General features: G+C 43.6%; 1 protein-coding gene across 2 annotated transcripts in view; it reads left to right on the top strand.

The window, feature by feature from the left end:
• Window positions 1-6572: 6572 nt before the first annotated feature.
• Window positions 6573-13099, top strand: part of gpd2 (glycerol-3-phosphate dehydrogenase 2 (mitochondrial)) — a 231470-nt gene continuing 224943 nt past the window's right edge. For both annotated transcript variants that reach the window (XM_070875618.1, XM_070875619.1), the window contains exon 1: window positions 6573-6694. The gene's annotated coding sequence lies outside the window, so the exon portion shown is untranslated. The remainder of the gene's footprint in view (window positions 6695-13099) is intronic.

Below are 13099 nucleotides of genomic sequence, written 5' to 3'. Positions count from 1 at the left end.
GATCTGGAACTCATTGCCTGGAAGAGTGGTGAATGCAGAAACCCTCATCACTTTTAAGAGATGGTTGGATGGGCACTTAAAGTGCCGTAACCTGCAGGGTTGTGGACCTGGAGCTGGTTATTGGGATTAGACTGGATAATCTCTTGTTGGCCAGCGATGGTAAGTACTGCAGGGAATCGAATATGGCCAGGGTGATCTCCTGGACTAGTTTTGATCGCCTGGATGGGTCGGAGACGAATTTTCCCAGATTTTTTCTCCCTAAATTGGCCTGGGTTTTTATCTGGTTTTTGCCTCTCCCAGGAAATCACATGGCTCCGGTTGGGGTAGAGTGTTTCAGTGTAAGGGGTGTCGCAGTTGTGTGGAGCGGACTGGTTGGGCTGGGTGCTCTTTACATTTCCGCCATTGTTCATTGTTCATAGATTGTTCATTAATTTCAGGGTTGCTGACCGAGGGCCGTGCAGCTCTTTGTCGGCCGGCGCGGACATGATGGGCCAAAATGGCCTCCTTCTGCGCTGTAAATTTTTATGTTTCTATAATGAGACATTCAAAACATCACACAATAACTGAAATGTGGCATAAGAAAGGTTTTGTACAATGTTAATGAAAATAAATTCACATAGACTCTAGTAAAGTAAGAGAGACAACTTTATTGCTAACAGAGCTCTGGGAGAAGAGTTGAGGTCCCGCGACCTGCGAATCACCTTCTCCCCAAGTGCCTTGTGCCGCGGGGTTATAAGCAGTTTACAGGGGGCGGAATACAATAATTTAAATTAATTTACATACAACCAACCAATCCATATGGCAATGCAATTAATTTACATACAACTTTTTAGTCCTAGTGAAACCTGATCGCATGGCGCGAGTTTGGGGACCCTTCCTCTGTATCTTCTTTTGTGGTTAGTTATTCTGTTGCAAAGCTTTCTATGAAACAGTGGCCTGCACCTGGCCAGGAGTCACTTGTTGCTGCAGAGTTCCTATCAGGAACAGCAGATAGGCTTCTTGGTACAAAGTTCATTTAGTGGTGGCTTACCCCATCCTGCTTTGCTATGTCCGAAAATCCACTCCAACATACAAATTTATGGTTACAACTTTACTCCTATCTTCTATGCCCTTATTAATAATCCCCGTAATGTTCTTGGCCTTCTTGATGGCTTCATCTGCCTATGCTCACGCTTTCAGGGAAATTATGTATTTGAACTCCTAGGTTTCTCTGTTCATGAGCACACTTCGGTATCTTTGCATTAATTGTTGACTTCCATTCCTTGTTTTTTCTCCCAAAATGTACGACATCACATTTATCCATATTAAATTGCATCTGCCTCCTGTCTGCCCATTCCAGTAACCTGTCTATGTCTTCCTGAAGTGTCTTATAGTTCTCTTGATTGTTTGAAAAATCCCATACTTTTGTGTCTTCAGCACATTTTCAAATTATGCATCCGAGTTCAGATCATCTGTATAGCAAGAACAAAAGTGGACTGAGGACTAACTCCTTGGGTATAACACTTCCAACTCTTCTCCAATCTAAGTAACACCTATTTACTCTAACTCTATTTCTTGTCCTTCAACTAACTTTCCATCCATGATGCTACCTTTCCTCTTATACCAGATGCCTTTTGTGAGACACATTAACCGACTCCGTCTGAAAATTAATTTGCACTATATCCATTGCATTCCCTTCATCTTTCTAATTACTTCTGCAAAAACTTGAAAAAAATGTGTTGCTCAGCAGGTCAGGTAGCATCTATGGAGACAACAAACAAATAAATGTTTCAGGTGCAGATCCATCGTCAGAATTGGAGAATATTACAGCTGAACAGATTTAAAAAGAAACAGAATAAAGCAGAGGATAGGAAAAGGACACACATTTAAGAGAGATGAAATTGAATGACCTATAAAGTGATTCAGTGAAAAACAAGGTGGTTAAATGGCAGAAGTAATATTGCCACGGGACAATAGGTGGCATAATAAGAGCAATCACAGAGCATGTGTGAATATCTCAGGTGGTTGGAGGGTAAAACACGTATAGATGGAACCATGAAAATCTGGCAAAGTGGAGTAGACTCTAGTAGCCCTGGAGCCTTGGTGAAGAAAAGAGCAGGTCGACACTGAGGATACAGACCATCCCACCAAAACGGTATTCTGACGGTTGTTACGGTTTTGCAAATAGGGTCATTCAGTTTCCTTTATGTTCACATGGCATTTCACATATTGATGCTTTCCAGATGTGTACTAGGTGCATTGGTGAAACTGTATCTCTATCTTGGGTGAGCTGCAATTTCCTCAGTTAAACACTGGGAAGACTAGAGCCATGATCTTTTTCCGACATCACAAACTCCATACCTTTGTCACCAGCTCCATCCCACTTCCTGGAAACGATCTCAGGCTATACCCGTTCTATTGATCACTGATTATTCTATTCTCTAGCTAAAAATGTTATGATCCACTGCTCAGTGATGTCAAATCTGACTGCCTCAGTCTTACTCACCCAATGTTGAACACAAGTCACTGCTTATGTATGTTCTGACTTTAGAGGATTAAGTAGGGACAGTCAGCACGGATTTGTTAAGATCGTGTCTGACTAAGCTGATTGAATTTGTTGAGGAGGTAACCAAGAGGGTCGATGAGGGTAGTGCGTACGATGTAGTATATATGGACTTTAGCAAAGCTTTTGATAAGGTCCCACATGGTAGACTGGTCATGAAGGTTAAAGGCAAAGTGTCAAGTTGGATCCAAAATTGGCTTGGAGGTAGGACGCAAAGGGTAATGATTGATGGATGTTTTTGTGACTGGAAGGATGTTTCCAGTGGGGTTCCGCATGGCCTAGTAGTGGGACCCTTGCTTTTTGTGGTATAGATCAATGATTTAGATTTGAATATCGGGAGTATGATTCAGAAGTTTGCAGACGACACTAAAATTGGCTGTGTGGTTAATAATGAAGAGGAAAATCATGGGCTGTAGGAGGATATCAATCTACTGGTCAGGTGGGCAGAGCAGTGGCAAATGGAATTTAATTCAGAGAAGTGTGAGGTGATGCACTTTGGCAGGGTCAATTAGGGTATACACAGTAAAAAGTAGGCCACTTAATAGTGTAGATGAACAAAGGGATCTTGGAGTGCTTGTCCATAAATCCCTGAAAGTAGCAGGCCAGGTGTATAAGGTGGTTATGAAAGCATACGGAATGCTTGCCTTTATTGGACAAGGCATAGAATATAAGAGCTGGGAGGTTATGCTTAAATTGTGTAATTCTTTGGTTAGGCCACGGCTGGAGTATTGCATGCAGTTCTGGTCACCGTATTATAGGAAGGATGTGATTGCAGTAGCGAGGGTGCAGAGGAGATTTACTAGGATGCCTCCTGGAATGGAGAATCTTAGTTATGAGCACAGATTGGATAGGCTGGGTTTGTTCTCATTGGAACAGAGGAGGTTGAGAGGAGACCTCAATGAGGTGTACAAAATATTGAGGGCCTGGACATAGTTGATAGTAAGTGTCTATTTCCATTGGTGGAGAGGCCTATTACGAGGGGGCATAGTTTTAAGGTGGTTGGTGGATGGCTTAGAGGGCGTTTGGTGGGGGGGATGGACTTCTTTATGCAGAGGATTGTGGGGATCTGGAACTCGCTTGGAAGAGTGGTGGATGCAGAAACCCTCACCACTTTTAAGAGATGGTTGGATGGGCAATTAAAGTGCAGCAACCTGCAGGGTTGCGGACCTAGAGCTGGTAATTGGGATTAGACTGGATAACCTTTTGTTGGACGGAGCAGATATAATGGTAAGTACTGCAGGGAATAGAATATGGCCAGGGTGATCTCCTGGACTAGTTTTGATCACCTGGATGGGTCGGAGAGGAATTTTCCCAGGTTTTTTCTCCCTAAGTTGGCCTGGGTTTGTATCTGCTTTTTGCCTCTCCCAGGAGCTCACATGGCTCTGATTGGGGTGGAGTGTAGAATGTTTTAGTATAAGGGGTGTCGCAGTTGTTGTGAGGCGGACTGGTTGGGCTGGGTGTTCTTTGCCTTTCCATCATTGTTCATAGGTTGATATGTAACCTTTAAGGCTGCTGACCGAGGGCCGTGTGGCTCTTTGTTGGCCGGCACGGACATGGTGGGCGGAAATGGCCTCCTTCTGCGCTGTAAATTTCTGTTTCAATGTTTCTGTATTTCTTTGGGGTGAGGACTAAGTGGGGTCTCTTTGTAGTTGTGTTGGCTCAAATATGATATACCTGATAATGGGATATTGGAATGGAGTTGATCTGATATCTGAGCCGGGGGATCCACAGTCCCCAGAGCACTGTTGATGGTTCTCTAGCCAACCTGGCTCATTGACGGAACCTAGAGGGATACACCCGGGGATTTATTCTTCCCACTCAGCTCGAGGTAACAAATAGGGGTGTTCTAGTTGGACAAGCAACAGGAAACATAATAATAACATGTGCTAGTAAGCTGCCTGATAGTCTGCATCCCAGAGTACTTAAGGAAGTGGCCCTAGAAATAGTGGATGCATTGGTGATCATTTTCCAACAGTCGATCGACTCTGGATCAGTTCCTATGGACTGGAGGGTCGCTAATGTAACACCACTTTTTAAAAAGGGAGGGAGAGAGAAAGCGGGTAACTATAGACCGGTTAGCCTGATATCAGTAGTGGGGAAAATGTTGGAATCAATTATTAAGGATGAAATAGCAGCGCATTTGTAAAGCAGTAACCAGGATCGGTCCAAGTCAGCATGGATTTATGAAGGGGAAATTATGCTTGACAAATCTTCTGGAATTTTTTGAGGATATAACTAATAGAATGGATAAGGGAGAACCAGCAGATGTGGTGTATTTGGACTTTCAAAAGGCCTTTGACAAGGTCCCACACAAGAGATTGGTGTGCAAAATCAAAGCACATGGTATTGGAGGTAATATACTGACGTGGATAGAGAATTCGTTGGCAGACAGGAAGCAGAGAGTCGGGATAAACGGGTCCTTTTCAGAATGGCAGGCAGTGACTAGTGGAGTGCCACAGGGCTCAGTGCTGGGACCCCAGCTATTTACAACATACATCAATGATTTGGATGAAGGAATTGAGTGTAATATCTCCAAGTTTGCAGATGACACTAAACTGGGTGGCGGTGTGAGCTGTGAGGGGGATGCTAGGAGGCTGCAGGGTGACTTGGACAGATTAGGTGAGTGGGAAAATGCATGGCAGATGCAGTATAATGTGTATAAATGTGAGGTTATCCACTTTGGGGGCAAAAACGCGAAGACAGAATATTATCTGAATGATGGCAGATTAGGAAAAGGGGAAGTGCACCGAGACCTGGGTTCTATGGTTCATCAGTCATTGAAAGTTGGCATGCAGGTACAGCAGGCGGTGAAGAAGGCAAATGGTATGTTGGCCTTCATAGCTAGAGGATTTGAGTATAGGAGCAGAGAGGTCTTACTGCAGTTGTACAGGGCCTTGGTGAGGCCTCACCTGGAATATTGTGTTCAGTTTTGGTCTCCTAATCTGAGGAATGACATTCTTACTATTGAGGGAATGCAGCTAAGGTTCACCAGACTGATTACCGGGATGGCAGGACTGACATATGAGGCGAGACTGGATCAACTGGGCCTTTATACATTGGAGTTTAGAAGGATGAGAGGGGATCTCATAGAAACATATAAAATTCTGACGGGACTGGACAGGTTAGATGCAGGTAGAATATTCCCAATGTTGGGGAAGTCCAGAACACAGTCTTAGGATAAGGGGTAGGCCATTTAGGACTGAGATGAAGAGAAACTTCTTCACTCAGAGAGTTGTTAACCTGTGGAATTCCCTACCGCAGAGAGTTGTTGAGGCCAGTTCATTGGATATATTCAAGAGGGAGTTAGATATGGCCCTTACGGCTAAGGGGATCAAGGGGTATAGAGAGAAAGCAGGAAAGGGGTACTGAGGGAATGATCAGCCATGATCTTATTGAATGGTGGTGCAGGCTCGAAGGGCCGAATGGCCTACTCCTGCACCTATTTTCTATGTTTCTATGTTTCTATGTTAACATGATTTTAACGTTAAAGTCTCTAGCAGTACTTCTGTGTCACAAGGGAGTGGGCAGCTAAGCTGTTGTGCACCCGCTTAAGCTATCTAGGCCAGATTTGTCTCTTTGATAGACTATGCGTCCCATTTGAGGCAACATAAACTGCAGTTATGTAGATTTCTCAAGTCATTTGATTTGGAGACTCTTAAACATGGATGGGTTTCCATATGTGTCAGAGTGCTGAAGGGCCAAAAATATTTTGATTTTTTTGCCCCAAATGCTGAACTGATCTGAGATTGCTGATCCTGTATTATGATCCCACCCCCTCCCCAAATAATTACATTGCATAAACACAAGAAGTACATTTTTTTTTAAGGTATAAAGGAAATGATATGGTGGCATCAGCAATAACATCACCACTTGGTCTCCCATCCTTGGGATTACTCACTGGGCTGGGCAAAGATAAGGTATCGAGAGCCCTCCCTGGATTGGTGCTGTTAACACGAAAGCCAGCCCACAGTGACTGCAGCACCGCATCCCGTTGGGCTGCTGGAGCCGTCAATCTCGGAGTAAGGTCACGATCAGATAAACTGCAGGAAGCAGTGTCGTACAACGGACTGCAAAGCCAAGCCTATTTTATTGGGCTGGTTGGTGCTGGTGTAATTTTCCAGCAATGTGGGAGGACGCGGACACTGGCATTTGGTGAGTGAATGAGCCGTATTGTTTTGATGGACAGTTAAGCGGAGTACTGAAGTGTTTAACAAAAATGTAGCGAGCGGTCGAGCATCCTGCTTCCCCCACACAGCGGCCGGGAGAGCGGTGATGAGCATATGCCGCCAGGTAAGGCTCGGGCAGGTTTCCCGAGCAGTGTGCTCCTGATGCGATGCTGGCCGTTTTGTACGCGCTGGCTTATTTTCGTTCCCGTGCAGATGCAGAAAGTTATGTAACTGCTGCCCTCAGCCGTTGTTTTCCGACTTCCCCCTTTTTCCGCTCTCTGATTGGGGCATCCTGAGCTTTGAGTGGCTGGAAGCGGCGTCAGTCGCGGGGGTGACAACCAACACAAACCAGGAATTGGGCTTTGCAGGTTCTCAAGGGGTCTCAGCAAGTCTCAAGTGTGTGTGGGTGAGGAGGACAAGTATTCCATTTACAATAAAAACAAAACAGAAAACGCTGGGAATACTCAGCAGGTCAGGCAGCATCTGACAAAACAGGAAATGCTGGAAATACTCAGCAGCTCAGGCAGCATCTGACAAAACAGGAAATGCTGGAAATACTCAGGTCAGGCAGCATCTGTGCAGAGAGAAACAGAGTTAACATTTCAGGTCTGTGACCCTTCGTCAGAACTTTTACTTGCAGTGCCTTTCGGAAGGAGGAGAGCACTTGGTAACTTGCTATGTCAGAGTAATCCGAGCTCCTTTTTGCTTGCTGTATTAGTTAGTGCCATGCTCTTTAATACTTGATGGGAGATTCCTTTGCATTTGCACCCAGAGATGTGTGTAATCTGGGTTGTAATTTATCAAAATTCCCTGGATTCTGGGGAGGTCCCAGCAGATTGGTAAACTGCAAATGTAACGCCCCTATTTAAAAAAGAAGGCAGACAAAAAGCAGGAAACTATAAAACATCTGTGGTTGGGAAAATGTCGGAGTCCATTATTGAAGAAGCAGTAGCAGGATATTTGGAAAAGCATAATTCGGTCAGGCAGAGTCAGTACGGATTTATGAAGGGGAAGTCGTGTTTGACAAATTTACTGGAATTCTTTGAGGATGTAATAAACAGGGTGGATAAAGGGTAACCAGTGGATGTGGTGTATTTGGACTTCCAGAAGGCATTTGACAAGGTGCCACATAAAAGGTTACTGCACAAGATAAAAGTTCACTGGGTTGGGGGTAATATATTAGCATAGATAGATGATTGGCTAACTAACAGAAAACAGAGAGTCGGGATAAATGAGTCATTCTCGGGTTGGCAATCAGTAACTAGTGGTGTTCTGCAGGGATCATTGCTGGCATCCCAACTATTTACAATCTACATTAACGACTTGGACGAAGGGACTGAGTGTAACGCAGCCAAGTTTGCTGACGATACAAAGATGGGAGGAAAAGCAATGTGTGAGGAGGACACAGAAATCTGCAAAAGCGCATAGACAGGCTCAGTGAGTGGGCAAAAATTTGGCAGATGGAGTATAATGTTGGAAAGTGTGAGGCTATGCACTTTGGCAGAAAAAAATCAAAGAGCAAGTTATTATTTAAATTGAGAAAGATTACAAAGTGCTGCAGTACAGCGGGACCTGGGGTACTTGTGCATGAAACACAAAAGGTTAGTATGCAGGTAAAGCAAGTGATCCGGAAGGCCAATGGAATCTTGGCCTTTATTGCAAAGGGGATGGAGTATAAAAGCGGGGAAGTCTTGCTACAGTTGTACAGGGTATTGGTGAGGCCACACCTGGAATACTGTGTACTGTTTTGGTTTCCATATTTACGAAAGGATATACTTGCTTTGGAGGCAGTTCAGAGAAGGTTCACAAGGTTAATTCTGGAGATGAGGGGGTTGACTTATGAGGAAAAGTTGAGTAGATTGGGCCTCTACTCAGTGGAATTCAGAAGAATGAGAGGTGATCTTATCGAAACGTATAAGATTATGAGGGGGCTTGACAAAGTGGATGCAGAGAGGATGTTTCCACTGATGGGGGAGGCTGGAATTAGGGGGCATTATCTTAGAATAAGGGTCCGTCCATTTAAAACATGAGGAGAAATTTCTTCTCCGAGGGTTGTAAATTTGCTCAGACAGCTGTGGAAGCCGGCACATTGAATAAATTTAAGACAGAGACAGACAGTTTCTTAACCGATAAGGGATTAAGGTGTTATGGGGAGCGGGTGGGGAAGTGGAGCTGAGGCCATGATCGTATTAAATGGTGGAACAGGCTCGAGGGGCCATATGGCCTACTCCTGCTCCTATTTCTTATGTTCTTGTATGTAAACCATTTACGTGGCTTAAAAGTTTGCGGAATTTTGAGCATGAGTGAATTGCACAGATAATTACAGTACGGCAAGTATCCTCTATCTTTTACGTCTGTCCTTCAAATCCTCTGACTGATCGAATCAACCCCCCCCCACCCCAAACCCTAACTCTCAAATGTGAGTACTGTATCCTCCAATTTATTTTTATTCATTCATGGGATGGCAAAGTCAGCATTTATTGCGCTTGTTCTGTGGTGTTTCTCAACATTGCGACCAGATTTTCAGATGAAGCAGGATCCATTCTTGTGTTTTACTGCAATTATTTGAGTGTTTTGTTTTTAAAGTGTTTCTTTGCATGGATTGTTGTGGCATAAGTCACATTAAAACTGGAAAATCTCCCTGATTACAGAATCCTAAAGATGCTGTGCAGGATGTACTTGTCATGGTTAAATGAGCTGAAACTTAAATTTTATACTTCTAGAAGAAATATATGGTGTGGATTCAGCACTTTCCTTGGGCTTTGACGTTTCCTTGGGTTTTGACATTTTTGATATCGACTGATTTTAGACCTGTCCACCTCTAATGAGAGTGGTAGGTTAAGGCCAAGTATCCTAATATCAATCAAATGGGTGTGACTTTGAGACATTTTTGAATCTTCACTTCCAGACTGTGCTCATGGATAAACTCCAGACCACGATGTGTAATGCTGCTGTGTTCTTTTAGAGCTTTGTGAGGATGTTACGGTATGTGAATGCTTGCGCCAGCATAGTAATGCTTGATCTTGCTAATACTAAAGTTATGATTTTAAAAACATCTTACTAAATAGAAATTCCAGAGGAAGCAAGCATTTAAGAACATCAGAAATAGAAGCAAGAGTAGGCCATTTGGCTGATCTTTTACATCAACTCTACTTTCCTGCACTATCCCCATATTCCTTGATTCCCTTAATATCCAAAAATCTATCGATCTCTGTCTTGAATATACTCAACGACTGAGCCTCCGCAGCCCTCTGCGGTAGAAAATTGCTAAGATTCACAACCCTCAGTGAAGACATTTCTCTCCTTTTTCAGTCCTAAATGGCCGACCCTTATTCTGAGACTGTGACCCCTGGTTCTGGGCTCCCCCAGCCAGGCAAATATAATTCTTCTAAACTCTAGAGGATATAGGCCTAGACTACTCAATCTCTCCTCCTAGGACAATCACATAAGAACATAAGAACATAAGAAGCAGGCCATCTAGCCCCTCGAGCCTGCTCCACCATTCAACAAGATCATGGCTGATCTGGCCGTGGACTCAGCTCCACTTACCCGCCCGCTCCCCGTAACCCTTAATTCCCTTATTGGTTAAAAATCTATCTATCTGTGACTTGAATACATTCAATGAGCTAGCCTCAACTGCTTCCTTGGGCAGAGAATTCCACAGATTCACAACCCTCTGGGAGAAGAAATTCCTTCTCAACTCGGTTTTAAATTGGCTCCCCCGTATTTTGAGGCTGTGCCCCCTAGTTCTAGTCTCCCTGACCAGTGGAAACAACCTCTCTGCCTCTATCTTGTCTATCCCTTTCATTATTTTAAATGTTTCTATAAGATCACCCCTCATCCTTCTGAACTCCAATGAGTAAAGACCCAGTCTACTCAATCTATCATCATAAGGTAACCCCTTCATCTCCGGAATCAGCCTAGTGAATCGTCTCTGTACCCCCTCCAAAGCTAGTATAACCTTCCTTAAGTAAGGTGACCAAAACTGCACGCAGTACTCCAGGTGCGGCCTCACCAATACCCTATACAGTTGCAGCAGGACCTCCCTGCTTTTGTACTCCATCCCTCTCACAATGAAAGCCAACATTCCATTCGCCTTCCTGATTACCTGCTGCACCTGCAAACTAATTTTTTGGGATTCATGCACAAGGACCCCCAGGTCCCTCTGCACCGCAGCATGTTGTCATTTCTCCCCATTCAAATAATAATCCCTTTTACTGTTTTTTTTTCCAAAGGTGGATGACCTCACACTTTCCGACATTGTATTCCATCTGCCAAACCTTAGCCCATTCGCTTAACCTCTCTAAATCTCTGCAGCTTCTCTGTGTCCTCTACACCACCCACTTTCCCACTAATCTTTGTGTTGTCTGCAAATTTTGTTACACTACACTCTGTCCCCTCTTCCAGGTCATCTATGTATATTGTAAACAGTTGTGGTCCCAGCACCGATCCCTGTGGCACCCCACTAACCACCGATTTCCAACCCGAAAAGGACCCATTTATCCCGACTCTCTGCTTTCTGTTAGCCAGCCAATTCTCCATCCATGCAAATATATTTCCACTGACTCCGCATACCTTTATCTTCTGCAGTAACCTTTTGTTTGGCACCTTATCGAATGCCTTTTGGAAATCTAAATACACCACATCCATCGGTACTCCTCTATCCACCATACTCGTTATATCCTCAAAGAATTCCAGTAAATTAGTTAAACATGATTTCCCCTTCATGAATCCATGCTGCGTCTGCTTGATTGCACTATTCCTATCTAGATGTCCCGCTATTTCTTCCTTAATAATAGCTTAAAGCATTTTCCTCACTACAGATGTTAAACTAACCGGCCTATAGTTACCTGCCTTTTGTCTGCCCCCTTTTTTAAACAGAGGCATTACATTAGCTGCTTTCCAATCCGCTGGTACCTCCCCAGAGTCCAGAGAATTTTGGTAGATTATAATGAATGCATATGCTATAACTTCCGCCATCTCTTTTTTAATACCCTGGGATGCATTTCATCAGGACCAGGGGACTTGTCTACCTTGAGTCCCATTAGCCTGTCCAGCACTACCTCCCTAGTGATGATGATTGTCTTAAGGTCCTCCCTTCCCACATTCCTGTGACCAGCAATTTTTGGCATGGTTTTTGTGTTTTTCACTGAAGACCGAAGCAAAATAATTGTTTAAGGTCTCAGCCATTTCCACATTTCCCATTATTAAATCCCCCCTTCTCATCTTCTAAGGAACCAAAATTTACTTTAGTCACACTTTTCCATTTTATATATCTGTAAAAGCTTTTACTATCTGTTTTTATGTTTTGCACAAGTTTACCTTCGTAATCTATCTTTCCTTTCTTTATTGCTTTCTTAGTCATTCTTTGCTGTCGTTTAAAATTTTCCCAATCTTCTTGTTTCCCACTAACCTTGGCCACCTTATACGCATTGGTTTTTAATTTGATACTCTCCTTTACTTCCTTGGTTATCCACGGCTGGTTATCCCTTCTCTTACCACCCTTCTCTTTCACTGGAATATATTTTTGTTGAGCACTATGAAAGAGCTCCTTTAAAAGTCCTCCACAGTTCCTCAATTGTGGCACTGTTTAGTCTGTGTTTCTAGTCTACTTTAGCCAACTCTGCCCTCATCCCACTGTAGTCCCCTTTGTTTAAGCATCGTACGCTCGTTTGAGACACTACTTCCTCACTCTCAATCTGTATTACAAATTCAACCATACTGTGATCGCTCATTCCGAGAGGATCTTTTACGAGGAGATTGTTTATTATTTCTGTTTCATTACACAGGACCAGATCTAAGATAGCTTGCTCCCTTGTAGGTTCTGTAACATACTGTTCTAAGAAACAATCCCGTATGCATTCTATGAATTCCTCCTCCAGGCTACCCTGTGCGATTTGAGTTGACCAATCGATATGCAGGTTAAAATCCCCCATGATTACTGCCGTTCCTTTTTCACATGCCTCCATTATTCCCTTGATTATTGCCCGCCCCACTGTGAAGTTATTATTTGGGGGCCTATAAACTATGCCCACCAGTGACTTTTTTCCCCTGACTATCTCTAATCTCCACCCACAACCCACAATGATTCAACATTTTGTTCATTCGAGCCAATATCGTCTCACAACTGCCCTGATATCATCCTTTATTAACAGAGCTAACCCCACCTCCTTTCCCTTCTTGTCTCTCTTTCCAAATTGTCAGATACCTCTATGTTTAATTCCTAGTCTTGGCCACCCTGCAACCACGTTTCTGTAATGGCCACCAAATCATACCCATTTGTAATGATTTGTGCCGTCAACTCATTTACTTTATTTCGAATGCTGCGTGCGTTTAGGTAGAGTGTTTTAATCCTAGTTTTTAAACCATGATTTTTAGTTTTGACCCTTCC

This window comes from Pristiophorus japonicus, chromosome 3, assembly GCF_044704955.1.
Source record: "Pristiophorus japonicus isolate sPriJap1 chromosome 3, sPriJap1.hap1, whole genome shotgun sequence".
Classification (NCBI taxonomy): Eukaryota; Metazoa; Chordata; class Chondrichthyes; family Pristiophoridae; genus Pristiophorus; species Pristiophorus japonicus.
Note: the sequence above shows the minus strand (reverse complement) of the source record. Positions and strands in the feature narration are given on the sequence as shown.